A 27,594-nucleotide genomic window follows, 5' to 3' on the forward strand; every position below is an offset into this window, starting at 1 on the left:
ACATTTCTTCATGAGCTCAGCCTAAATTGACAAGGCACAGCAGCGCTCATATGAGGGACTTCGGGCAGTGACGGCATTTCAGTGGCTGCAAGCATCTTACTCACAAGCAACGTCCGACGCGGCCACACGGCTCCCCCGCCGCCACAAGTTAGAGCAGCGCCTGCTGACTCACTCGGAGGAGCGTGCAACTCCTGACCTCAGGGTGGAGTTCACGCCCCACGCTGGGCATAGAGGCTAATTAAAAATGAAAAAAATTAAAAGTTAAAGAGAGAAGTGGATTTGTGTCCCCACACAAACGTGTAGCAGATGTGTTTTGAGCTCAAACTACAGTTCCAGCGGCATTTCTCAAACCTCAATGCAAGTACAATGAAAATTCACGTATCTCAAACCCACTTCACCGAGCAACTGAGGCACTTCCATCAGACCATCAATCGGAGAGAGGAATCTGTGCTGTAATGACGTGCGGAAAGGCAAACATCAAAAAGAATCTAGTGGAATTCTATCGATGTCTGCCAAACGATGAATACACTAAACTGAAATGATATGCTTCCGAACTGGTATCAGTGTGCAAGAGCACCTACGAGTATGCGGACACTGTCAGAGATGACATCTGTAACCTTCCGTGCAGATCAGCCCCGAGACTGAACATTTGTCATTGGTTGTGATGATACGGAACACTACCTGTGAGCTCCAATTACAAAACATGTTATCCAACCCTCCCCCGAAAAAAAATTCCATTCTTATTAGACCTGTATTAAAATATATATACATACTCAACTATTATTTGAAATTCTGTCAATAAAAATTTTATAGATATTAGTGTTCTCTCCTGTTATGTAAGTACTTACATAATATCCTTCATTTTGCCTCTTAGTCTGCAAAACCTAAAATATCTACCATCTGCCCCTTCACAAAGAAGCCTGCCGATCCGTTTCAGTCATCTTCCCCAGATCTTCTGACCACAGGTACAGCTAAGGCACATACCACATATCTTTAACTTCTCAGCTGTTTTTTTCTTTTTAACTTAAGTCTGTCATTTTACCTTTATTCCTTATAAATTTTACCTTGTTGATTTTAGCACTTCATTACAACCTGTCGAAGTATTTTCAAATCCTGATTCTAAAAATGAACGGTCTCCCAGCATTAACTCCTGTTCTTTACTCAAATTCTTGATGAAAACATTACGACAGGTGTCAAGTATGACACACTTCTGGAGACATCTTCACTTGGGTGCAGAAATTCTGGTATTTTAGTTTTGTGGCAAATTACACTACATGTGGTTGCAATGTATCTTCTACCTACGAGCAGTAATTTCTTTTCTTTTTTTTTGGAAGATTTTATTTATTTATGTGACAGAGAGAACACAGCAGGCGAGTGGGAGAGGAAGAAGCAGGCTCCCAGCGGAGGAGCCCGATGTGGGACTCGATCCCGGAACGCCGGGATCACACCCTGAGCCGGAGGCAGACGCTTAAGGACTGCGCTACCCAGGCGCCCCAAAAGCAGTAATTTCTTGAACTCCCTAGTAATGACAGGAATAACAATTTACTTTCTAGGCTGTATGCAGGAAAGGATTAAGCTTGCCCCAGGGAAGATTTGGCCATTGCCCAGCTCCTGGGAAGTCACCTCTGAGCCTTTGGAATCCCCTGCCTGATAAGGCGGTCTTTGTTTAGCTGGGGGCCTTTGGCCACACCAGACAGTCCATGCTAACAATTTGATTTCTGGTGGAGCCTTGCGCCACACACGACACCAGTTTGATCTCCAGAGGGACTGGAGACTAAACTCAGCCATGTAGGCAGTGCCTATGGGACAACCCCCAATACATATCCTGGACACCAAGGCTCAGGTGAGCTTCCCTGGTTGGCAGCATCGGTGCTGGGAGAAGTCAGCACACCTGCACTGCGAGAGGACAACTAGAAGCTCATGCTTGGTCTTCCCTGGACTTCGCCCGGTGTGCCTTTCCTTCACTGACTTCTGTCCGCATCCTTGCCCTGTAATAAACCATAACCATGAGGATAATGGCTTCTCGCAGTTCTCTAAGTCCTTCTAGTGAACCACGGAACCTGCAGGTAGTCTTGGGGGCCTCCCAAACTCTAGGTCCTGATGATTTACAACGTCCTTACAGCAACACTACAGCAGTGTTCTTTCAGCACGAGGAGATGCTAGTTTAAAATGCAGGTGACAGGGGCGCCTGGGTGGCACAGCGGTTAAGCGTCTGGCTTCTGCTCAGGGCGTGATCCCAGCATTATGGGATCAGGGCCCACATCAGGCTCCTCTGCTGGGAGTCTGCTACTTCCTCTCCCACTCCCCCTGCTTGTGTTTCCTCTCTCGCTGGCTGTCTCTGTCTCTGTCGAATAAATAAATAAAATCTTTAAAAAACAAATAAACTAAAATAAAATAAAAAATAAATAAAATGCAGGTGACAGGCGTCCACATCAGCAATGATCATCCAACATCTCTGTGGGATAACACCAGGCATTTGCATTAAAAAAAAATTTTTTTTTGAGAAAGAAAAAGCCAGATCACGAGGCGGTGGGGCAGGAAAGGAGACTCCACACTGAGCACAGAGCCTGACACAGGGCTGGATCTTATGACCCTGAGATCATGACCTAAGCCCAAAACAAGAGTAGGACGCTTAACTGACTAAGGCACCAGGCCCCCCTGCCTGCATCTCTCATATACTCTCCTTGGTGATTCTTACATACACTACTTTCAGGACCACTGACGTACCCAAAAGCTTCCTGAGGCAGTGACCGTCTTTTTTTTTTTTTTTAATTTACTTACTTACTTACTCACTTATATAATCTCTACACACAACGTGGGGCTCAAACTCACAACCCCAAGATTAAGAACCACATGCTCCACCCACTGGGCCAGCTAGGCACCCCAGGACTGTCTTCTTTTTAATGAATCCCCATCAGGACAAGATGCTCAAGAGTCAAGAGTGACTCAGGACAATGCTCTAAATCTGGTAGAGAAGTGAGAACAACTGGCATTATTAGTCTTCTAAAACTTAGACTATATACACGTGTGAGATTTGTTTTGTCATTCCTCAAATATCCAAGACAATGTAGAAATAAATGACTGAATGCAAACCACAAGTTACTTGGATACAGTGTGAACAACGGATTCAATGGTGTCCATTTCTCACCCATTTTTCAATTACATCCATTTTTTTCAATCTCCTGACAGTTAATAGGAAACCTGAGTTTTAGAAGCTGTCTTCATACCCTTCTCATCTACTAAAAAGATCACCCATGAGCTAAAGGTCAAGACAGCTGAGAGAATCTTGAGAGTTCTCCTCTGTCAGTATCAAGGAGCCATTTACCCAAGGAGCCTTACCCTGTTATTTCTTCCTCTCTACAGTGGGAGCCCCGGACCAGCTGATCCCTAAATTTAGATCAACCTCTAAAACCCTAGACTACCTAAAACAATAAAAATAAAGGAGGCAAACACCCAGTGGAAAAGTTTAGAATTTCCAATGAAATAGTTGAAAGGGCAGACTCAAAGACGAAAATCAAACATCAACTCTTCACCAACCAAATCATCAACCGTCACCCGACAAAAATTAATTCATATGTAGACAACTTGCATTTAAACTAAGTTACTCCTGCTACCTCTTTTATCAAGTCAATTCCTTAGGACACAACTAATGTATTTTTCCCAAAGCAGAAAGCAAAGCTTTTTTTTGCCATGACACAGCCAAGGAGACGCCAAACTTTTTACCTACACTGGAATCACAATTATCCCCAGCCTGAAATCTTAAGGGTGATATTTTAAACAGCCTAGGGGTTTTCACTTCTAACGTCTACACCATCACTGAATTCCATCATTTCTTAGATCTTTGCCATTCATGACACTTGGCCCTTAATGGAGGTCACAGTCCTGTCAACAGGAAAAGGGAAACTTTCTCAGACATAAACCCATTTCCAAACGCTCCCCTCTAAGCCTCAACTGCTATAGGGCAGCCATATATCACCAAAAACAGCAAATCTCTGCACGGACTGCTATAATCTAGAGTCTGTAATTCCTAAATTACATATAACGCTAATGTCAAACACGAACCAATCCAGTTTAGACTCCAGGACACCACATTCATCTGCCTGGTGCGAACATAAACCACCAGCTGCCCAGTTCCTCCTGCATCTGTTCACGGAAGAGCTAACTGTAACAGGACGAGTTAGGTACTGTCTTACAACTATTAACTATCAACGCACTTCTGAGCGGACAGAAAAACTACACTCCTTTTTGGAACTAACACAGCCAACTAAAAGTGACACTGGTCCATCTCTCAGAGCCATGGGACTGTTAAGATATTCCTAATAGTTTATAAACTTTAGCTTCATCTCATGTACAACAGCATGTTGAAACATCCATGCCAACGAGAGTCCCAAACTCTCCTGGCTGGCCTTCTATGTACAAAAACCGGGCCTTGTTTTGTCTCTCGGAGGCCAGGGGAGACATCTGCACTGCTGGCTGGTAGACCTCGGTTGGTACAGTTGGGCTCAGGTGACAGCTTCATGTGCCTGTGTTTTATGTAGCGGTCTGGGATGTATGACACTTACAGTAACAGTCCTGTGATTTGGATGCTTAGCTTTCCCTTACAGCCTCACACCCGGGCAGAGTGTCAGACATCCACAGTCCAATAACAAGGAGTGCCCCCGCCTTGGGCTGGGCTCACTTTTGATAATGGGATGAAAGCCCAAGCATCCTACCCCAGGAAAACAGCTCATGTGCATACACACAATTCTGCGTACCGCTTCTGGGGTTCATGGACCTAGGAGACAGCATTTCCTCCTTAAGCAACAAACAGTCTGATCAGTAAGCACTTAAAAACAAAAAGATCTTCATGGACTTTTCACCAAGGGAGAAATCTGGGAGCCATCCTGGAATTGCTCTGGACACCCCCTCTCTCAGCCCTGGCTCTTCATTTCCCAGGTCAGAGCCTGGAGACTGGCTGAGAAACAGGCTTCAAATCACCCTCTCTCCAGTTCCTCAGTCACGCCCTTAATTAAGGCCTTCTTCACTTGTGTGTACAACGTAATTGTAGAATTAAAAGGACACAGGCTGTTAGATTGGACCATCTGAACTTTGCCCATCACTTTACTAGCTGGGCGACAGACACTGGGCAGCCATTCCCTTAATGACAAAGGCTTGGCTCCTCTCCCTTCTGAAGCGCATGACTGCAACACCTCCTTGACCGACCCTTGTACTAGTTAACCACCCGCTTGTCATAGGAATCTGCTCCCATCAGAATCAACCACACGCTGCTCTGATCTTGTCAATAGTATCAACCCTACCTCCTTCTCGACCCAACCCTTTCTGTACTCCTAAACACTAGTAAAAACATCCAGTCTCACAGACCCCAGCCTCTCCCGCCTCTGCACCTTTAGAGCGGGCATGTCCTCCACGAGGCCCTGCCTGCTTCCCACCTTCCACTCTCTTTCTACAGATCCCTGCAGACAGCCAGACCTGCAGAGGTCACGGCATCTGGTCCACAGCCAGTTTCTGTATGGTTCTGGGCTAATCAAGGTTTTTACCCTTTTAAAGGTTGTTTAAAAAAAAAAAAAGGCAGCTATGTGACAGGCCCTATGTGGCCTACAAAGCCTGAAATGTTTACTATCTGACCTTTAACAGAGAAAGTTTGCTGACCTCTGAGCGTGACCGTGACGGGGACATGCCCTCCAGGTCCTCAGAGCACTCTGCTCTGGCACTATCACTGTAGACATCACACTGCACGCTGACTGCCTCACTCCCCTCCTGTCTGTGCCCCCGGGGGCTGACACTACACCAGGCACAAGACAGGTATTTAATACTGTTGACGCCTCAACAACTGGGTCCACGTATACACAGATTTTTTTTGATACATGCCGCATAGTAAATGTAGTTTCTCATAATTTTCTCAACATCCTCTTTTCTCTAACTTACCTTTTTATAATACAGTATATGATACACATACAAAATATGTGCTAACTGCCGATTCTCAACTATGGGGAAGGGTCCGGCGGCCCGCAATGTTCAGGGGTCAACTGTCCTGGCACTTTACATGTGTACACCATCCCACATAGTAACTGCACGCAGAGCTTCAAAGATCACAGATACTAGAGTTTATATAGACAGTATCAGAAGTCACGTGACTAAAGGCAACGCACCAGGATTTGTACCTCAACCTCCTGTTTCCTAGTTAAGATGCTCTTTCTACTAAAAAGACCTGCGTCTCTACACAAACTATGATACCTAGACATCTTTGATTACTAATACCTGAGACTTTAGCTAAGGATAAAATTTAATTTTTGACTCGCTATTTAATTTTGATAATTTTTAAATTACTGCTACTTTTTGTAAATTAAAGAAAAAAGAAAGAAACAGACACCCTAAGGAAGCACTAGGCAGGTATTTGTAAATTAAATATCAGTACTTAGTGGTTTTCTACTCAGTGCACCACAGCCTCCCATGATCCCACCTATACCGGTCTGAGAACCCACACCACCTTAGAGACAGGCTCCATGATACGCCTGTCAAAGAGGCTCAATCCTCTGTCTAGCTGTTCCTGCTCTAGGCGGACTTTGGAAAAAGTCAAGAGTCCGGCCAGCACTGTGTAAGAGAACGCTCCATGACGATGAAAATGTCCCATCTCTGCACTGTCCGAGGTGGTAGCCACTAGCCACACCTGCATACTGAGCACCCAAACTGGGGCTAGTGTGACTGTCAAACAGAACTTTTCATTTTATTTAATTTTAATTTAAAGAGCCACACACAGCTAGCAACGACTACAGGAGACACAGATCCAAGTCTAGACTCCAAACACTGCAGTGAAATAAAACACAATTTTCCCTGTATCCTTAACTACAGGCTATGTTATCTGGCCCAATCATTCCCCTGAAAAAGACTAAAAAAGATGGACAGAATACTTTAAAATCTTAAAATCAACCAGAAACTGACAAGACAATAAAGAAAGAACAGGCCAAAATTAAAGTGAAATCAGGAACCCAAAGAGATGAACAAGCACAGAAACCACCTCTGCCCTGCAGTCATTTGCCAATTCTGAAAATTTTCAACTTTCATTTTTACAACCATGCAGGGAAAGAGGAGTAAGAATCAAAAGCTGGGTCCCTTAGGGTGTTTAACCAAAAACACTCCCTCCAGAAGCAGGGCCCTAAAGGCTACAGAGCTCAAGATAAAAGAAACCAGAGGTGAGTCACCTCTCCAGTAAAATCACAGCACTGGGCGGTCCAAAGTACCTCAAGCCTTAAACCTGCTTTAAACTGGTTGAAGCAAAAAAGAAAAAAAAAAAAAAAAGCTCTCAGAAGGAGCTATATCTTCATTCTATGCCTCAATAGACTCCTACAAATAATCAGAACTAAGTTAAGAATCCTACAAATAATATCCTACACCATAAATAAAAATGAATCACAGACCTAAATGTAAACCTGAAACTTTTCTAGAGGGGGATGGAGGGAAATAAAGGAGAAAACCTTTGTGACCTAGGATTAGGCAACAACTTCTTAACTACGACACTGAAAAAGCACAGTCCAGGGGTACCTGGGAGACTCAGTCAGTTAAGTGTCTGCCTTGGGCTCAGGTCATGATCTCAGGGTGCTGGGATTGAGTCCCAAAGACAGCAGGCTCCCTGCTCAGCGGGGAGTCCGCTGCTCCCTCTCCCTCGGCCCCTCCCCCATCCCGCTCTCTCTCCCTACCTCGAATAAATAAATAAAATCTTTAAAAGAGAGAGAGAGAATGCAAAAACAAACCATAGCATGAGAGAAAAGCACAGCACACATCTGACAAAGACTTGTATCCAGAATATATAAAGAACCCACCAATAAGAAAAAAAATTTAATAGGCAAAAGATTTGAACACCAAAAGATACACAGGTGGCAAAACCACAAAGAAAAACCATTACACACCTATCGGAATGGCTGAAAAGCTAAAAGACTAACCATACCAAATGCTGCCCCAACGATCCAGCGTGACTGGAACTCTCACACAAGGCTGGGAGGAATGTGAAATGGTTCAGCCATTCCAGGACAGAGTTTGACACTTTCTCAAAAAGCCAACATAGGCCTACCACAGGATCCAGCCATTACAGTGCTAGACCCAACCATTTCCAGGAAAAACAAAAGCCGATGGTCACATGAAGACTTGAGCAAAATTATTCAAAGGCTTTATTTGTAATAACTCAAAACAAGAAACGACTCTCCACACACTGATCACATTCGACGTCATCCCAAGCAACAGCAGGAAGAAATTCCTTGCAAGTCAGCAAGGGATTCTAAAACAGATACAGATCTGCAAAGGGTCAAGGATGGCCAAGGTATGCTTAAAAAGGAACCAAGTGGGAAGAGTTCCACAATAAGACCTGTTATAAAACTAAAATAATTGAAGCAACTTAAACTGGGCAGTACCAGTGGAATTCAAGAAAGTCCAAAACAGATGCACATACACACGGACCTTTCATTTCCAAGAAAAGGGGCACTGCAGAGCGCTGGGGGAAAGATGCTCTTTTCAATGAACGGTGTTCGGACAACTAGCCTGTCCACAGGTTAATGAAGCTGGATTCCTTCTTCAGATTATGCACCAAAACCAATTCTGAGAGAATTACAAAGTTAAAGGTTAAAAGCAAAAGTATAAAAGCATTTAGAGAATAAATGAGGAACTAGTTCATGACCTCAGGGCAGGGAAAGACACAAAAAGCTTACAAAGGAAAAGACTGACAAATGGCACTAATTAAACTTAAGAACTTCTATTCATAAAAAAAAAAAAAACACACAAAAACCACTGAGTCAGTGAAACTGCATATGACAAAGTGGGAAGAGACAGCAGCAAAATACATAACCAACAAAGAATGTGTGTTCTGAATATATATAGTCTACAAATCAATTTAAAAATAACCTAATAGAAAAATATGGGCACTTCGAAAAACAGTGCATCCGAATGGCCAGTAAATGTATAAAAAGATGTGCAACCTCACTGTAACCAGGAAAAGGCTATTTAAAACCACAAGGCAGCAACACAGCAGAAACCACCAGAAGGGGCGGGGCGGGGCGACTGACACAAGACCAGAGCAGGGCTGAAGCAGTCATTAGAGAGAAGACTGGGGGGCGGCTGGAGCCTCCCAGCACAGCGGGGAGCAACAGGAGACTCCCTCACTGAGAGGTGCTCCAGGCCAGGCGCTCTGATGTACATTTAGTGGGCTCACAGTCTATAACTGACTATAAACTAGAACTTTAACTTCACTTGACCAATGTAAGGAGAAAGAAACTGTTGCAGATCACTTTTTCCCACCAGCTCATTCCTTTTATTTTCTCCATCACAGGGCTGCACCACTGACTCAGTCTGATGGGGGCCGGAAGAGGACGTGGAAACATCCTTTGTACTTCGCGTCCACATTATGGTAACCTAAGTCCACCCGTCTGTCCCTAATTCTCTTCTCTACCTTAGTAACAACTTCATGTACTTCAAGGTCACAAGGCCCCCTCAGCAGAAGCACAGACTCTTCTTCAATCATTAAACCAATGACTGAGGGCCAACCCACTATAGGAGGAGGAGGAAGCTGTGAAGGACCCACAGATCCGTACAGGATAATACAGAGTCCCTGTCCCTGAGCTCACAATATTCTATTTGCCTTCAGGTGCGTCCAACTCTGCATAAGACATAGTAGAAAGTAAGCATATCACCAATTCCATCTTTGAACACTAACTTTTATCTAGCTCTGATCTTAGGGAAAAAATAAAGGACAAAGGCAAAACAATACATATTAAATTTAGATATGACTTTAATGCTAGGCATAGAATCAATTCACACAATACTGTTTTAGTAGTCACCCCAAGACTTGGAAATCATCCTGACTCTAATATAAGCAAGCCAATCTTTCAACACCGAAACAAAACCACCAGGGAACACGTGCCTTGAGCACCCACATATACACACTTTCCTGCTATCTGCCAAAAACCACAAGTCCAGGGGCCATACAAATTGCTATTTCAATGCAAAATCATTTATTTAAAATCCAAACCAAGATTCAAAAGAATTTAATGACCTCAGCATAAAACATTCAAAATCCCTAAACAAAATTAGTTGTGAGGTCTTCCCAAGACTCTAGAAAACCTGAAAAACATACTGAAAAAGAGTCCTGAAGTGAAGGCAATCTCACTAGCAAATCTAAGTGGTCAGAAGCCAAACACATGCCTCTGCCATTTACGACTGATTTTTTGCCTGCTACGACTTGCATTTCTCTTAAAACACTCTCAAGTAGTAGTTGACAGACACTAGCATGCAACAAAAGCTCCTGGACAGCATGTTCAAACAGACTGCGGGCCCCACCCCCCGAGTCTGATTCAGGAGGTCAGAGGTGGGGCACGAGCACAGGCATTTCTAACCCGGCCAAGTGATGGTGATGCAGTTGTACTTTGAGAACCACTGCAAACAACCAGTTTACTGGTTTACTGTGGTGTGCGCACGCACGTGTTTCCCTTCGCAATAAGCAAGACCAAGGGGAACTTGCTGAGGAAGAACAAACTCTTTTTTTTACCCAAATACTGACTTTTCTTGCCTGAGTGAAGGTAAGTGACCTGTTGCTCAAAACGTTTACTCTGAACAACAACGTAAAAGACTCTCTAAGCAGATCATCGGAAGGCCGGTGTGTCATGGAACTGGCATTACAGTGTTAGGAAGATGGATTTTTTTTTAAGATTTTATTTATTTATTTGACAGAGAGAGACAGCCAGCGAGAGAGGTAACACAAGCAGGGGAAGTGGGAGAGGAAGAAGCAGGCTGCCAGCGGAGCAGGGAGCCCGATGTGGGGCTCGATCCCAGGACCTTGGGATCATGCCCTGAGCCGAAGGCAGATGCTTCACAACTGAGCCACCCAGGCGCCCCTGGGAAGATGCATTTTTAAAAATGGTTTCAGGGCATAATGTAAAACCCTTGTAAAGTACATGATGAATCCAACTGATTAGTAAAAGATACATTAGAGCTTCTAGACCAGTCATCAAGGATCTTTTATAAATCCCAACTTCCTAGGTCTTCAGAATATAGAATGAGTCCTAACGAACACATGACCAATTCCTACAAAATTAATTTCTAGAAAAAAACATTTGAAAACCATAAAGGGACAGAGAAATGCCTTTTTCCCGCAGCTCAAGTTTCATGATATTTGTAATCTAAAATAAAGCAGACAAAGATAGAAACAGATAATCCAAGTTCTCCCTGGTATCAAGTCCTACCTGGTTTGTAAGTAAGGTTCTTTACCAAGGCAAACAAAAAACAGTGGACTGCTGACTGACGCAGGAACAGTTCTCCAACAACGAATGAGTCTGGGTTCTTTCATTCAATAAATATTGTGTCAGACACTGGGGATGCCATAGTGTGTAAAACAAAGTTTCTGCCCTCGTGTTGCTTAAATTCTATAAAAAGACACACAATGCACTACAAATATGGAATGTATAAAACCACTTCAGCTCTTTCTTCAGTCCATCAAAGACAAACACATGGTGCTTTGGTCCCAAGTACACCCAACAAGCACCTACCATTCACAGCACAATCCAAAGCACCAGATGGCAGGACTTTCAAGATAGAAAATGGAGGCAGAAAGGAGATCCTAGGCACAGACAGCCCATAGATACAACTTTTTAGGTTCTTCTGAGCCTTGGTTTTGGTCCACTGGCCCTAAATAAAGGAGGACAGAGTACGTCGAGTCTTAAAAGCACTATGGAAAATTCTAAATCGGTGAGAATGAGCACCTTCACTTCAGAAACATTTATAGAGCAGCAATGTGTTAGAGATTATAAATTCTAGGATTTACTACAAGGGGATGAAAACTGCATGAGAAATTTACAATTTACTTTTCCCTCACATTACACCTTGCTTCCCACAAAACTATAATCATAAACACTGACACCCCCCCCCCAAAAAAAGTCACCAATGAAAACACTCTGTAACAATGTAGAGGTTACTAAAGCACAACCTTGAACAAATAAGAAGCGTCAATCACTGCACTATGCATTATATATTTGTATTTAACTGATTTTAAATTAACTTAAAATAATTAAACAATTTTGGTATGTTCATTAAAATGTTTACCTACACCATGTTGGCCAGATCACAGCTTCATGATATGAAAGCGTCAGATTCAAACAGAAAATATAACTATTTCAACTCTCCCAGACACGGTACTTACACCTGCATGCTACTCACTCCCCCTTCGGAAGGCTGGGTTCAGATCTGTGAGACTACTGCTGCTCTAGTCCTGTCTGGTCCTAGAAGCTGCACAGAGAGTTCAGCAGGCCCAGCCAACAAGGACCTACCCCTTGTGGGCCAAGAGGCCCACGGCAAGCTCCTCAAACTCCAAACTTCCAGTGTCTCCTCTGCAAAAATGAGGATAGCAATAGCACAATCAATGCTTCTCAGGAGGAATAAAGGAGAAAAAGCATGAAAGCAATCACCTCAGGTCTGGCACGTGTCATCTCCCAGATTTAATTCATCGGTAAAAAGGTAGTGACACCTACCAACAACACACAATACCCCACACGTAGCAGTAACATTACATCTCCTCCCCTATCAGTGGATAACATTCACATGTATGACTTTGGTCATTTTTCTTGTTCTGAAAAATGAGTTTACAGTAAATGCCAATGTATATCAATAAGATCTAGGCAGAATTTGTTTCGTTCAATACAAAGCTTGCAAGGAAAGACCTTCATGTCCTGACAAATAAGTAAACTCTGTGACGATGCTACTTGTTCCCTTCTCGGAGGCTTTCAACTGCTAAAAAGTGGCAATAGTGCCACCCAGCCAAAAACATCTATTTCATACTTTCCTCTAAAAACCACTTCATTAGTGTTTATGCAAATCAGACCATAATTAACGGCATTTGCTAAAAATCTCACCTATCCTGAAAGTTGAATTACATATGCCTATCTGAATTTTATTTCCATGATAGAGCCTAGCAAAAAAAAAACAATACAACTGTTACAGACAGGAAGAGAGGGGGTTCTTCTGGCACTTTATAATCAGAAACACATTTATGTAGTTCTGAATGGTAAGATTTGGCACCATTCCTAGAAATTAATGCCACAAAGTGGTAGACAGCAATTTCATTTCTCCTACACTAGGTTGCCTTTTGGTAGTCATGAAATGGAAGAGAGAAAAAAAAAAAACCTTGCACAAATATTAGCAGAGAGAAAAAGCCATCAACGGTTTAAATAATCCACTACGAAACATGGTTTTCAGAAGAGACATAAAAAAACAACTACTTAAGGCAGCTGGCTGAGGCACTGAAACACAGGTACACCCAAACAGGAGCTGGAACCGCGCTCATCCTCTTCCACCGAGGATCCTTCTAAGGACAGAGATGCGACTTCAGATTTGAATGCTTACTGCACTCACAAACTTCCTGGAATTTACTACTATTCACTCAAATAAGGTCATTTACTTTGCCCAAGTTTTTAGAATTTGCATTTTAAATAATTTCTATAGGCATCAGTAAAAATTCCCAAAGACCCCCACAGCAATATTTTGCTAATTATTTAAGGGATTTTAGTAAGGACATACAGTAACGAAATAAGTTCTTAAGCTCGAGCTTTAAGACAAAATAAACTACTACAGAAACTAAACTTTACTGGTTTACAAGCCAAAAAAAACCCCTCATTTCACAAACGATAGAATTTTTAATTATATTGAAATTTAAAACAAGATTTTAGCCGAAAACTGTCTAAACTGAAAATGTTTACTTTCAAAAGTTAAAGACTTACATATTAAGACTTTGACTCTCATCTTTCCTGTGTTACCCTTGAGACAAGTATTTTCTCAAAATTAAGACACTTAAAAATACAGGAAAAAAGGTTTCCATAAAATCTTTAGAGATAGAGAAGTAGCAACTCAAAACTAACATCCAAAAAAGAAGAGTCATGTTCAAAATGACTCTTTACTACACGATAGAACATATACAGTACACAGAAGACACTATAATTTTTCCTGCGGGAACTAATCAGCATTTTTTTAAGGGGATAGCTTTAACAATACAATTGTTATTTAGACAATTTCTCAAACTTCCCAGCGAGAAAAGTTATGTGACTTGCTGAAGAACCCAATTTTAAGAATTGGGATGTCAAGTTCTCTAATTTCCAACAATGGGCATGGAGTGCTAGAGAAACGATGTTAGTGAGAAATGTTCTAATGATCTGCACTGTGGCTCCTAACTTCTGGTTTCACCGGACACTTCCACCCCATCGCACTCATGGAGCTTCACTCCTAATCACGACTCACCTTCAGCGGACCGCCGGCCTGAAAAGAGGCTGAAGTCCTCTCTCCTGTAGGGCTCTGCCCCAGGACTCTTGGCCCCAAACCTTAAACACTAAGTTCTGGATTCAATGTCTTTATTTATCCAAGGACTTGCTTCTTGATGCATCATAACCTCTGAACAATGCGTAGGTCCTTTTATTCAGTGTATATACTCAAGTCTTAGGTTGATTGTGGGACCCTTTAAAAGACAGCAATGGGTTTTAAACAATCTTTCCCCAGTTTTCATTATTAAATCAGAGTATATGATAATCACCGGAAAGATATTACTTAAAGAATGTGTAACATGGGATCTTGCTGCTTCGACAACATTTAGCACACAAATGTATTCAAGACACGAGTGGTAGGCTCATTCAGTGTTTCACCTCCAAGGACAGCCACAAAGAGAAAACAATGTACTCATAAAGACACCGGAACGCAAACTTTCTTCAGAAGTTTCATGTGTTTAAATATTGCAGGATGTTAAAAATTATCTCCAAAGCACAATGGCATGAAAAAATCACCTACATTGGATCTCAACAAAAATAAGGTGAATGCTAATTTGCAATGTATCTTTCCATCACTTCATCCACCTTTCAGGTTTTCAAGAGATGAGACAACTGACCAGAGTTCACACATTTCCAAGAGAAGACTGCTTCCATTATGAGTTTTACAAATAAAATATTAAGAGTGAGGCTCTGGTATTTCATTTCAAATAGTAATGGCCTATTTTTCCAACCACGAAAATGTTGACATTCTACCTAAGAATCCCAGCGTTGGTCGTCTTATGTACAGATCCCCAAATCCTTACACCGCCTTCAGCTTGAATGTATTTCAACCAGTTCCCATAATTACTACATTACTATTATCTTAGTCTCACTGCCAAAAACCCAGCTGCAGGCTAACCATGCAAGAATGAGACACTGTTGAAATGACTAAAAAAATTTTTTTACCCTTACTGCATTAAGCTAAATCCTGCAATTAAATAAAACCAAGTAACACACACACACACACACACACACACACACACACACACACACCCCTCCTCCTCCTCCTGAGAAAAGAAAGGAAAGGAGAGAGAAAGAAACAAGTCCTTCTTCCACCTAAGCCAGAAGCAGAGCTAGGGGCTGGGTTGGGAAGAGGTAAACTTGGAGGCACAATGAATCAACGAGGTCTCCAGGGCTTTCGCCCCAAAAACCACAGGGCCACAGCAAGTTGAGCGCCAGCTGCGGGGAAAGAGCTGGCCCGGATCCGGGTTCGAGGCTCGCCCTTCCCTGCCGCAGGGCCAGTGAGTCCCCATATCGGGTCAGGGCTCTTCTCCCCCCTCCAGGTCCCCAAGGATTTCCCTCTTCCTCCTCCTTTCTCTCTCCCCCCTTTTGTCTTTGAGGCAATTGGCCAGCTCCCAAGGAGGCCGGCTGGCCTCCCCAAGCCCCCGGCCTCCCTGTGCGCTCCGGCCTCGAGCCCCTCCGTCTCTCCGAGACCCCCGAATCCACCAACTTCCCCATCTTTCACGAACCCCCCCAGGCCTTCTCATGTCCCCCAAACCTCCCCGTTTACCCGAGCCCCCGGCCTCCCCTCGTCCCCTGGCCTGCTGGAGCACGCCGACCTCCCCACAAGTCCGTCCTCCACCCATAGCCGTTCTCCCAGAACACGCCCCCTCGTCCCCCTTCCCTGGCCTCTCCTGTCCCCCCGGCGGCCTCCCCACATCCCCGTCCTCCCGGAAACCCCCAGTCCGTCCCACATCTCCCGACCCGCCCGCGCCCCGATCCTCCCCAGAGTGCCGCCCTCCCCGGGCCCCTCCCTCGTCCTCCCCACTTCTCCGGCCTCCCCACATCCTCGGCCTCCCAAGCGGCGCGCGGGAGGGGTCCGTCTCCGCCTCATCCGCGGCGCGGACCGGCTGGTTAGCCCCGCTCGGCCCTCCGCCCGCGGGCCGCGGCCCTGCCAACCCCCAGCACCAGGAGCCGGCCCACCCGCCCGCTTCCCGGCCCCCGCCCCCTCCCCGCACTCACATGTACCGCGCGGGGCGCCGGGAGGCGAGGGCAGACCACTGCGAGGCGGCGCCGCGAACCGACGGGCGGCGCTCCCTCCAACGCCTCACGCCGCGGGCGCACAGCGCTCCCGGCGGCGGCGGCGGCGGCGGTCCCGGCGGCGGCGGCGGCGGCAGTAGCAGCAGCAGCAGCGGCGGGCTTGCGCCCTCTGGCCGTGCTGCGTAGGCGAGGGCCGCGCATGCGCGGCGACCGGCTGAGGAGCGCTTCACCGCCCCGGCGCGCGCCCGGCCGCGTCCCCGCGCCGAGCTTCCGCCCCCCCCCACCCCCCCCTCCGGAGGACCGGGCATGCGCCCGGTGGCCCGCGCATGCCCTGCACAACACGGGGCTCCAGTCCCGAGACCGCGCCGGACAGTCGCGCGGGGCATTCAGGACGGCAATGGACTGAGCGAGCCTGTGGTGGCCGGGTCTGGGGAAGCCTCGGCGGAGGCCGGGAGGCGCGGCCCGCCGAGCTGAGGTCCCGGAGGTCCCACTGGCGGCACTCTGGGCCGGCGGGGCTGGACCGACCTCGGGGAAGCCCTCCCACCCGCTGCCCTGCCCCCCACAGCCCGGACGCGGCCCCTTTGCAGGGCCTCCCTAGCCCGCCGACCTACAGCCCAGCCCCAGGGCCGGAACCCGCAGGGTCGCGCCCCTCAGTGGGCCGGGGCCTGGCCCGAGTCCTCGCGCGTGTCTTCGCCAGGCTTCCTGCCCACCCCGAGGAGTTAGGTGTCCCGGGACCCTCTGCACACAGGAGAGTGAGGCTCACATCAGGGATGTGTTCCGTGGCATCACAGCTAATGCTGGGCTGTACTTAGATTGAATCCTGAAAGACGGCCTGAAAGAGGCTGTGGGAGGCGGCTGGAGGTAGACAGATGTGGGGCCTGCGTGCTGGTCCCTGGGCTGCAGAAAGAAGAGGAGGACCCCCGGGATCTGGGAGTCACCAGGCCTAGGGCAGCTGAGCAGACCCAGGACACCAAGTGGAAGGGGCAAAAATGCACTCGTCCAGGGGCTTCTTCAGGCATCCTTAGGAGCCTGGCGTTTGTTCTTTAGGCCGCAGGCAGCCTGGGGAGGGTTTCAAGCAGGAAGTAATATCTGATTTGTGTTCTTAAAAAAAAAAAAAATGGATAGGAAGGGGCAGGGCTACTTTCATCTTTATGGCGTCACTTTGATCCTCACCACAAGCCAGGAGGGTCCTGGGATGGATCCATGCATTGGTCTCCCTACTCAGAGGGGAGTCTGCTTCTCCCTCTCCCTCTGCCCCTCCCCCTGCTCTCTCTCTCTCAAATGAATAAATAAAATCTTTAAAAGAACAAAGGTAATAAATATCCCAAACTCATCATTTCCTGATGGCTTTACTACATACTGCCATCATCTACGCTCTCGTCTGTTGTATCTTTACAGCAGAAATCCACGGAAATGACGTGACGAGCCGCTGACATCTCTTCCTGACTGTTCAGTAAGGGCAGGCTGGGAGCTTGAAATCAGCCACGGTGGGAATATGCACCCCATGGAGACTGGCACACGCCACAAATCAGCACCCCCCCCCCCCCGCGGGAGCCTGTTATATTTACCAGCATTGCACGGTCTATGTGCTGCATGGTGAGATGACATACAGTCTGGAAACAATGAGACAGGGACATTTAAAACAAAGCTTCATTTTAGTCCAACGAAATGAAATGCGTTCTGAGCACCTGCGAATTCCGTGCCCACCTCTCGCTTCCTCCGCCGTTGACTCTCCGTGATGACAGCTGTGATTTGTGAGCACCTGGTAGATGCCAGGCGTATGAAGTTGTATTCTCTTATTATCACTTTCCGGTTCAGTGTGAATATTGTCCCATTTCATGAATGAGAAAACGGAGGCACAGAAGGGTTAAGACACTGCCCAGGATCAAACCTTTTGCACCCTGCCTCAGGGCCTCTTGTCTGGCTCCGTGTGTACCGTCCCCCTTTCTTGCCCGAAGCAATCCAGAATCTGCGACTATGTCATTGGACATGTCGTCACTTTAAGTTCCAATTGATCTTCATATCCACTTGTTCTGCGTTTTCTGAAATGTCATTTATTCTTTGGCTTGAGCGATTTTCCTTTCCATCTTCTCCACTCTCTGCGATTGCATTTAATGGCAACGTTGATAAAGCCCTTTTCTTTAGGGTGATCTTGTCAAAGCGAGGGGTACTTTATAACCTTCAGCAGATAATTAATGCGTGTGACAACCCACAGACATTGCACACACTTCAGCAGGAGGATTGGGAGGAGTTCGCAAGCACCTGAGCTGGAAATAAATTACAGGGGAAAGGCCTGCACCCCCTCCCCCGGGAACCCACACTCCGAGGCTGGCACCTCCTCCTTCCCGCAGCATCCTTGTTAACAGTGTCGGCAGCCAGCGTGGTCACCGTAAGGGGGAAACCGAGGCAAGGAAGTGCCTCACCCAGGGCATCAGCAAATCAGCACCAGAGGTGTGTGGGACACAGGAGTTCTGGGCAGAACCCAGCCAAGAACGGGGATTACCTCATGCTAAATCCAGTGTTTGTTGAACGACTGAATGAAGGTCCCTATGTACTCCTTTCTCCCCGTGAATATGTACAGCGTGTTACCTTTGACCCTCTGACTGTGGTTAAAGTGAAGAGAAAGAAAAGAAAAGAAAAGAAAAGAGAAGAGAAGAGAAGAGAAGAGAAGAGAAGAGAAGAGAAGAGAAAAGAAAAGAGAAAAGAAAAGAAAGAGAGGTTTTTCTTTGTGATGAGAACTCTCAGAACTTGCTCTTCTCACACCTCTCAAATACACCATAGAGCAGTAATGAACTGTAGTCCTGGGGTGTACTGTAAATCCCTATTCCTTATTGATCTGAAACTGGAATTTGTACCTTTTCACCATTCACTAAATTCCCGCACCCCCTCCGCCCTCTGCTTCTGGTTACTTCAATCTGATCTCTTTTTCTGAGTTAGTCTTCCCCCTTTTCTCTTCTTTGTCTCAGATTCCACAGAGAAGGGAAAAATAGCTCTCTGTCTCTCTCTCTAGACAGGATCAATCTCTCTCTCTCTCTCTATGCTTCTCTACAGAAAGTCTTTGCCCTGTCTCCCTTATTTCACTTGGCATCACGCTTTCAAAGTCCGGTACTGTTAGCACACTTAGCGGGATGTCCTTTTCTTCTGGCTGATTCCTATGCTATTCTCTAGGTACCACTTCTTTCCCTACTCAGCACTAAAGGGCACTGCTGTTTTCCGTGTCCTGGCTATTGAAAATAATGCTTCTTGAACATGGAGGTGCAGGTAGTTCTCTTTTTAATTTTTGGAGGGACGTCCACAGTGTTCTGCATAGTGACAGTACCAATGTGCATTCCCACCAGTGGTGCCCAAGGATTCCCTTTGCTCCACATCCTCACCAGCATTTGTTATCTCTCGACTTTTGGAGGGTCGCTCTTCCCGCCAATGTGATGTGATGTCTCATGATGCTCTTGGTTGCATTTTTCTGTGGGTTAGTCATGTTGAGGAGCGTTCACTGTGTCTGGGGCCCAGGGACACGTCTAGTCTGCATTAGACCTTTAGTTCCTCGTTTAGACACACAGGGGTGGGTGCAGAAGCACTCTTCTGGCTGAGCTGCGGGTGCTGGAATCGTAAAGAGGACACCATGGGAGTGGACAGAAAAGGAGGAAAGGGAGGGTTCTGAGGTCCTTTACTCTGCCCAGGGAGCCAAGAGATCCTGCTCCTTTGCTCTGTGACTCTGCAAAGGCACTGTGTTGAGGACCCCCGAGAAAAGGCATGGCTTTTTTTGCTGGTGTGCCTGCGTGGGGCTGTGCCACCAGAGCTGGAGAGCTGGATGCAGGGCGCTTCCTTGTCCATGGTACCTGGTGAGTTCTGCTGGAGGAACTGGAGCAGGAAGAGTCAGGCAGAGGCCATTATGGTTGTCGCCCCTGCCCAGAAACAGCTTGAAAGTTTTAGTAGCATTCTGCAGTCTAGGTGCTTAAGAGGGGAGGTGGGCTCCAAGATCTTCTCAATTATTCATTGAGTAACTACACACTGAGCACTGCCCTATGCCAGGTATCTTGCTGGGCCCGTGCGCAGAGCTGAAATTACCTAGGGCTCCTTTGCTTTAGGAGCTCCCAGTCTACACATGGACCAAAGCTCCAAAGAGAACGCACGTGAAAGAAAAGAGCAAGCGCTCTGTACTAGGAATGAAGTGTGCTACGGAGGAAGGCTGGGGAGTCACTGCATGGAAAGATATGAAAGGCCTCACTGAGGCTGAGGTTGCTGAGAACAGATTGACCAAAGGGAGCTAGGCCTGCACACGTCAGGGAGCAGCGTTTCAGGAAGAAGTGACTTGTGCTGCAGACACTCAATAACAGAAGCCAGTTTGGCCAGAGGAGTGAAAAAGGCAGCCAGGGTGGCTGCAGGGACACTAGGAGGAGAGCAGAGGGGAGGGAGGAAGGCAGGGACAGATGCTGAGGCCTGGGAGACTGTTACTTATCTAGAGTTGCCCCGGGACTGCATTGCCCTGATACCCTGCACGTGCAGGTGCATCGCTTTAATTTCTAACAGTATTTGTGGGTGAAGAATGCAGGCCCAAATTAGCATGGTTCCCCAGGCTCAAGGTGTGTCAGTGGCTGCGGCTGTGACCAGGGCCATACTGGAAGAGGATTTTGTCATGAGTTGGCTCACGTGACTCGGGATGCCATCTGGACTCAGAACCTGAGTTCCTGTGTGTCTTTTGGCCTTGGCACTGCCTCCGTTCTCTATCCTGTGAGCCTCTGTAGATGGCAGCTCAAAACATCGGTGCTTGGTTCTGCTTCAGAGAGAGAAGAAGAAGGGAAAGGGAAGGAGTGAGTAGTGGAACATGATGGAAAGTAACTAGGGAGTGAGAAACTCTTTGCATGACATGTAGAGAAGCTCTAGGCATGGTACTTCATCACGTTGAATATGTCCTGTGGGTCAAAAGCCAGTCACTGACCACTTAGCAGTTACAGTCTGATGCCTATACCACAGGTCAGGATCCCTGGGAGCCATGGTGAAAGCCGCTCCCCTCATAGACCCAAACGAGGTAACGGGGTCTCGTTCTTCATATAACGGGAAACAATTGCATGGTTTTACTATAGAGGATGACAATGCCTGCATCTTCTTGCTTTTCCAGGCCATCATGGTGCCCACCTTAAAATGAGGCCAAGAGGGAAAGTGACAGTTGCAGTATTACAGGGCTGGAACCCAGGCCTCTTCTGAGCAGCCCTCCATGCCAAGTCCCACCCCTTCTTGTAATTCTTCCATCTTGAAAATTGTGCCTCAGATACACAGCGGACCACCCCACACATGTAATAAATACTCTTATCCACAGACACCAGAGGATGTCCCAAGGAAGTAGATTCTAGCCTGATCCCCACACTGCAGGCTGGGAAAGTGGGGACTACGTGAGAGACGCAATGACATAGGACACACAAGTGCGCAAAGAAACACAGAACGTAAGGTCTGAATTCAGCTCTGCCTCCTGAAGCTTCGGACCCTAGTTCCATTTCCAGAGAGTGGTGGCTATGGCCTTTTTGGCTCATTGTGTCCAGTTAAGGAGATGACATGGGGGAGAAAGCTAAGGAGTCAACTGCCAAGAAGGGGCTCTGGATAGGTCTGACTGAACACATGGTCCCAGGGATTAGAATCTTGAAAGAGTGACCTCACTTCCTCTGTGATAGGCCCCAACTGAACTTAGAACTCTGGTAACCGGGCACCCAGATTCAAAAGACAACCTGCTCTCCAGCTCACTTGGGTGGAGACATTCGAGAGAGCAAGATGTTCTCTTGCTGCCTTCCTCCCTTCAGGGTCTCTGGGCCCAGGCAAGCCCAGAGAGAGAGACTTGCAAATAATTGTAGACGTCGGCTCAGCCCGCTTTTCCGAGCCCTCTGGACATGTGGCAGGAGACACCAACAGGTAACACGAGGCAGCTCAGGGCAGCCCACTGGAGAGCAGGCAACAACTGTGATGTCACCTCAGCAGGCCCACACCTCTTGCCCCTCATTATGTGTGTCCCTGTGTGTGTGTTGGGGTGGGGGGCTGGTTGTCTATGTGTAGAGAAGGGGACAGAGGATGTGGGACACACCCTTCCTGGGCAGAAGGAAGCTGCCAGGTGTTGGAAGCCTGGCCCATCTTTCATGTTCACGCCCCAGGTCATAGCAGGCAGGATGAGAAGCTGAGCACTGGGGACCAAGCTCAACTACCTCGATGTTAATCACGAGCTCTAGAGTTTCATCCGGCTACCTCCTTGCTCGATGTCTTTTCAGCTGCCCCTCTTTGCCTCAACTGGAGAACAGGATTTCTAATGCGGGTGGCCCCTTGTGGCAATGTCCCGGGAGGACACTAATGTCTCTTGACCCCATGTCTATGGGGCACTGCATTTTCAGAGCTGCACCCAGGAGGTCATCGAAGAGCTGGTCTGGGACTTCAACTACAACGCCCTAGACAAGTGGCAGGTGCACCAGGCCACCCAGGATCAGTGCCGCTCTGAGGTGAGAATGGGAAGAGGGTTCCACACGCCCAGGGCCCCCACACAAATGTGGGGACAAACCTGGGGCCCTCCCATGGTGTTTCCACATGAGTGCCCCGCAGGCCCAACCACAAAGTCATCCCAGTATCCACACCTCCACCACCAGCTGTGGGAGAAGGTAGGAAGACACTCTTCCCATAGGTGGGAATGGTAGAGAATAGTGTTCGTGTTTTTTGCAGTTTGGGGCGTGGGTTATTCTGTTTCATTCTGTTTTGTGTGACTTTTCCCGCAGCCATGAGTGTCTTTGCATTTTGCTACTGTTTTGAGTATTTTCTTGACTCACCCCAGCCATCCTGTGTAGAACCCAGCTCCACTGTCCTTGGAGAACGTGTCCAAGGCCTTATGAATCCTCACCCCACACAGGGTGATTGAACATAAAAGGAACGGTGGGATGAAGCCATTCTATATGTTCCTCTGTAACGTATCACCTCTCAGAACACATCGACTCATTGTATGTCCCCCGGGTCACAAGCTGTGTCCTCATATGTCTTTTTGGACCTCCGTATGGGAGGTTGTCTGCCGCCGTGAATCAGCCTTTCAAGCACGGATTGGGTGCAAGGCCTCTGATGCCTCCTGGCCCAGGTAGTGGACTCTGTCTTTTCAGAGTTCAATCCAGGCCATCTTTGAGGAGCTGCTTGCTCCAAAGGCTCAGCTACTCCATCTCCCTTGACAAGCAGCAGGTGCCTCGGCCCACAACAACATCCAATGCTGGTCTGGGGTGAGAACAGGTCCAGATTGATGTCCAATCTCAGGACCCACAGATGATCACGGCAAGGCCAGAACCCACACTAGAAACAACCAGCTCCCCTGGGGCCTGCCGAGGAAGGTGGATTTCCCCTGAACCTTTCTCCCCACCTGAGGAACAGACCAGGCCGCAGCAGCCTAGGGAAATGCCATGCATTCCATGCTCTGGACAGTTCTCAGGCCCAACGTCTATGATCTCGAGCAGCGTTGGAGGTGCTAAGCCTGTGCTTTCTCCTGTCTGCAGTAGGGATGTTGACTGATGACTCAAAGGCATACAGTTCTTAATAAAGCCTATTCAGAGAGAGAAAGGCTGTGGTGGCTCAGCTAACAAGATGTGTTGAAGTGACCAATGCTTTCTCATTTCACCCCTAAAGGCAATTGTACTTTCAAGCCTAGAGCCTTTTTCTGGGTGGGCCCTCAAGTCCCTTTTCTTGCACAACTTCCTGAAGGGATGGGACTCTCTGGTCTGAGCACCAGACCCTGATCATCCTGGTGGTTCGTGGTGTTGAAGCTGACTCCATTGCCCCCCACACCCCCCTTCTCTACCTGGTGGGAAAAGGAATCATCCCTGTCCCTGGATGAGGCCCAGACGATGCTGAGGCTCCGAGAAGGCACAATGGAGCGTTTCGTACAGTCCCTGGTGCCATCCTTCCCAGATGGGAGCATCTCAACCACCTCAACGATCTTCTGCATGTACGAGATGTTCACTTCAGCCACACAGGTCCTGGGCCAGCAGTTCAATAGGTGAGTGCCCACCCCATGCACAGCACAGGGTGAGCCTCCCATCTACTGGGTGTACATCTCGGGAATGGCACTACCCCTCTCTGACCTTCCCTTTCCTCTTCTGAAAAGTGGGGTGGTTAAGAGGATGAACCTCATACAGGTACTGTAGGAAATCATGGGAGGAAACATGGCATGGGCTACTCTGGTGCTTGGCTCTGTAGAAAGGGCTCCTGGACGTGCTGGGCATCTTCTTGCTTAATAGTTCTCTCTCTCTGGTCAAGAAGCTCTCAAGTGCAACCCTCACAGGCCGGTGGCCCTTCTGGGTTGACGAAAGGAAATGCAAAGCAGGCAGTTTCTCTATGTGCAAAGGACTTCTGAGATTCCATCTAGATGGTTCTGGTAGTTGTCCTTTGTGTGAGCAGCTCAGGGGCACACTGGGAGCAGGCAGACCAGCCCACGGGCCACTCAGGATTTGGAAAGTGCGGGCTGGGAAGTAGTCGTTCAAGAATGTATATTAAGCACTAGGAATGTGAATGGAGAGAGGAGATACAGTGTCTGGGTCTCAGTTCTATTCAGAGGGTCAGATAGGCACTCTGCACACCCTAAGCATGCATGTCCAATGGTTGTTAGATGTGACATCTTCGTAGCCTCCTCTAGCTTTGAAAGGATCCACCTAGAGCTGGATCATAGGACAGATGAAATGATCAAGTAAAACTGGGACAGGGGTTTGGGTCCAGAAGCAGGGCTGGCTGCCTCCACAGAGCAGGGTGGGGGACTACAGGGGTGGTGGCTGGGGAGGGATTTGCCAAACCAGGGATCTCACCGATCTCTTGATTTCCAGTGGGTGGGCTTCATCTGGGGGGCTTCATGTGAAGAAGCAAATGAGTCAAAGAAGGCTGTGGAGGGGGTCCCGGGCCCTCTGGGCGGCAGAGCACAGTCTGGGCTCAGTGGGTGCCTGAAACACCCATCCCTTTGACGGTCCCAACTTGCTCTGCCTGCCCCTCCCTGCTGACCACCCCAACGGGGGCCAAGAACCGAGGGTGTGCTGAGCCGACCACTCACAAATCTGCCTCCAACCTGAGCCTTGATACTGGTGTGCATGGAGGATAGAGTAGATCAGGCCCATGGCTAGGTAGAGGAGAGGAGAAGTGGAAAAACCAGACTCATTCAGGTTTTCTGGAGGACCAGGCCTTCCACTACGAGGGCAGCTAGAGAGGGGTTGGAAGGGGGCTGGGGCCATCCTCTGGGACCCATACAGAAAGAACGGTGCTGTGGGAGTAGCATGTGCAATGCAAGGCCAGGCCTCTGACTCTGTTCCACATATGACTCTCCCCAGCACCCTGTCTCCCTTCTTGGGTACCTGGCCTGACCAGAATTTGCAGGCTATCTATCAGTCCCTGGGCCGTGACCGTGTCGAGATCAAGGTGGCCTATGTGCATGGGGCCATGGTTCTGAAGTGGCATGCCTGGGACCTGACAAACCATGTCCCCCTTCTCCTGATGCAGCGGGAACTTCTGGCGCTCACTGAGGCAGAGGTGGAGGGTAAGGGGGATGGCAAGCTGGGAAGGCTAACTGGGATGCGGTTCATGGGCTGGGTATTCCTTTCAAGGCCATGGGGTCTGTCCTGGTTTTGCAAAGGCATCCGGAAAGTCAGTGATGTGGATGAACCTTTCTCTGTCTCCTGCCCCAGTGCCAGCTCCAGGGCTCCTTCCAATGGCAGAGCCAGGAACAGGGCCTCCTATAGAGCTAGAGGCGACCCCAGCTCTGTGTCAACTGTCACCTGCGGTGTCAGAGCCAGCCTCCCCTCCGTCAGCTGTTCCAGAACTGCAACCCGTGCTCCCATCTTCTGCATGTGTGCCGGGTGCTGAGCAGCAGTCAGCTGGACCACCCTTTTTGCTGGAAAGTTTCACTCAGGCAACAGCCACAGAGCCCACCGCGGCCCCAGAGGCTTCCTGCCACCGCTGTGTCACCCCAAAGAACCAGCTGGGTGAGGAGAAGCCCGACCTCCTGGACTTCCCTCCCAGGCTGGTGGCAGAGCAGCTCACGTATATGGATGCGGTGAGCAGCTGGGCTCTCAGGGTGGGCCAGGGGCAGGCCTTCCTTCTGCTCTCACTTGCCCCACACCTGCCTTTCCCTGATGTGGACTCCTATGGTCTGGGACCAAATCTCAGCTCCACCACTTCCCAACCCTGTCAACCCATCAAGGCGCTTAGCCCCAAGCTTTCCCTATCCAGCTGCGGACTGTAGCGAGAGACCATGATAAGCACTGATACGGAGGTACTAGGGAGAAGAAATGAGCCAGAATGGAGAGACCAATGGGCAGGCCCTGGTCCCGTGGGTGGAGGAGGGCAGCTCCCTGTGTTCAGTCAAGTCCATGGGTCACCCACTCATGTGCCTTGGAGGATGAGTACCCTCAGCATTGATTAGGCATCTGATGTGTCCATGAGGACAGGGCAGACGGAAGAATGTGTGGTTGCAGCTCCCGTGTGAGAATGTGCATCTGAAAGGGGGGGAAGGACCAGGGGGATGACCAGTTGGAGGGGAGGGGAAGAAGCCCCCTTGGGTTGGACCACCTTGCAGTGCCACCTGGAGCTGGGAGTTCCTGAGCATGATCAGGGTGCCAATGCCCTCCTTCCTTCCCTTGCTCTGTTTGCTCCTGGGTCATTGTGTACTGGGTTCCCTCAGGGAAAACAATGGAATGAAATCCACGGTCTCCAACCAGGCTCAGGCCAGATTCTCAGCTCCCTGAGGTCCAGCTCTGACCTGTGACCCCCACGTAGGACATGAGTCTTGCATGGGAAATGGCTGGGTGAACCAAGGTCCGCCTGTTCTCTAGGAGCTGTTCAAGAAGCTGCTGCCCCATCAGTGCCTGGGCTCCGTCTGGTCCAAGCGCAACAAGCCTGGCAATGAGCACCTGGCACCCACAGTCCGGGCCACTGTCGCCCAGTTCAACGGTGTGGCCAAGTGTGTCATCACCACCTGCCTTGGCAACCCAAGCATGACAGCCCGGGACAGGGCCATGGTGGTGGAGCACTGGATCAAGGTGGCCAAGGTATGCAACGGGAAGCCCAGCCGAGGTGCTCTCCTGAGTCTCGGGCACTGCTCTTCCCTTGATCAGGTCTCAGGGTGGAAGGCCCTGGTCTTTGCCCTAGGGACTGTGCAGTCCCTAGGCTCTTTGGTCCAGGGGCATGCTGACCTCGCCTTGCATGGCCCCATGCTGGGATGCTCCGTTTCTGCCTGGCTCCTTCCTTGGAGTGAGGTAAAATCTTCCTCCTCCTCTGGGCCTCACGTGTGCCCTTCGGCAGGTCCCTGGAC

General features: G+C 48.3%; 1 protein-coding gene across 16 annotated transcripts in view; it reads right to left on the reverse strand.

Annotated features, from left to right (window-relative positions):
* LOC148108139 (uncharacterized) overlaps positions 1–27,594 on the reverse strand; it is a 485,477-nt gene that overhangs the window by 112,747 nt on the left and 345,136 nt on the right. For 13 of the 16 annotated variants that reach the window (XR_015721132.1, XR_015721138.1, XR_015721137.1 and 10 more), the window contains one exon: positions 105–234. The gene's annotated coding sequence lies outside the window, so the exon portion shown is untranslated. Of the gene's footprint in view, positions 1–104; positions 235–14,262; positions 15,733–16,283; positions 16,438–27,594 lie in introns of those variants that run through there. The other 3 variants (XR_015721135.1, XR_015721134.1, XR_015721133.1) reach the window with 3 other exon arrangements.

This window comes from Ursus americanus, chromosome 22, assembly GCF_024610735.1.
Source record: "Ursus americanus isolate L20-20 chromosome 22, mUrsAme1.1.p, whole genome shotgun sequence".
Taxonomy (NCBI): domain Eukaryota; kingdom Metazoa; phylum Chordata; class Mammalia; order Carnivora; family Ursidae; genus Ursus; species Ursus americanus.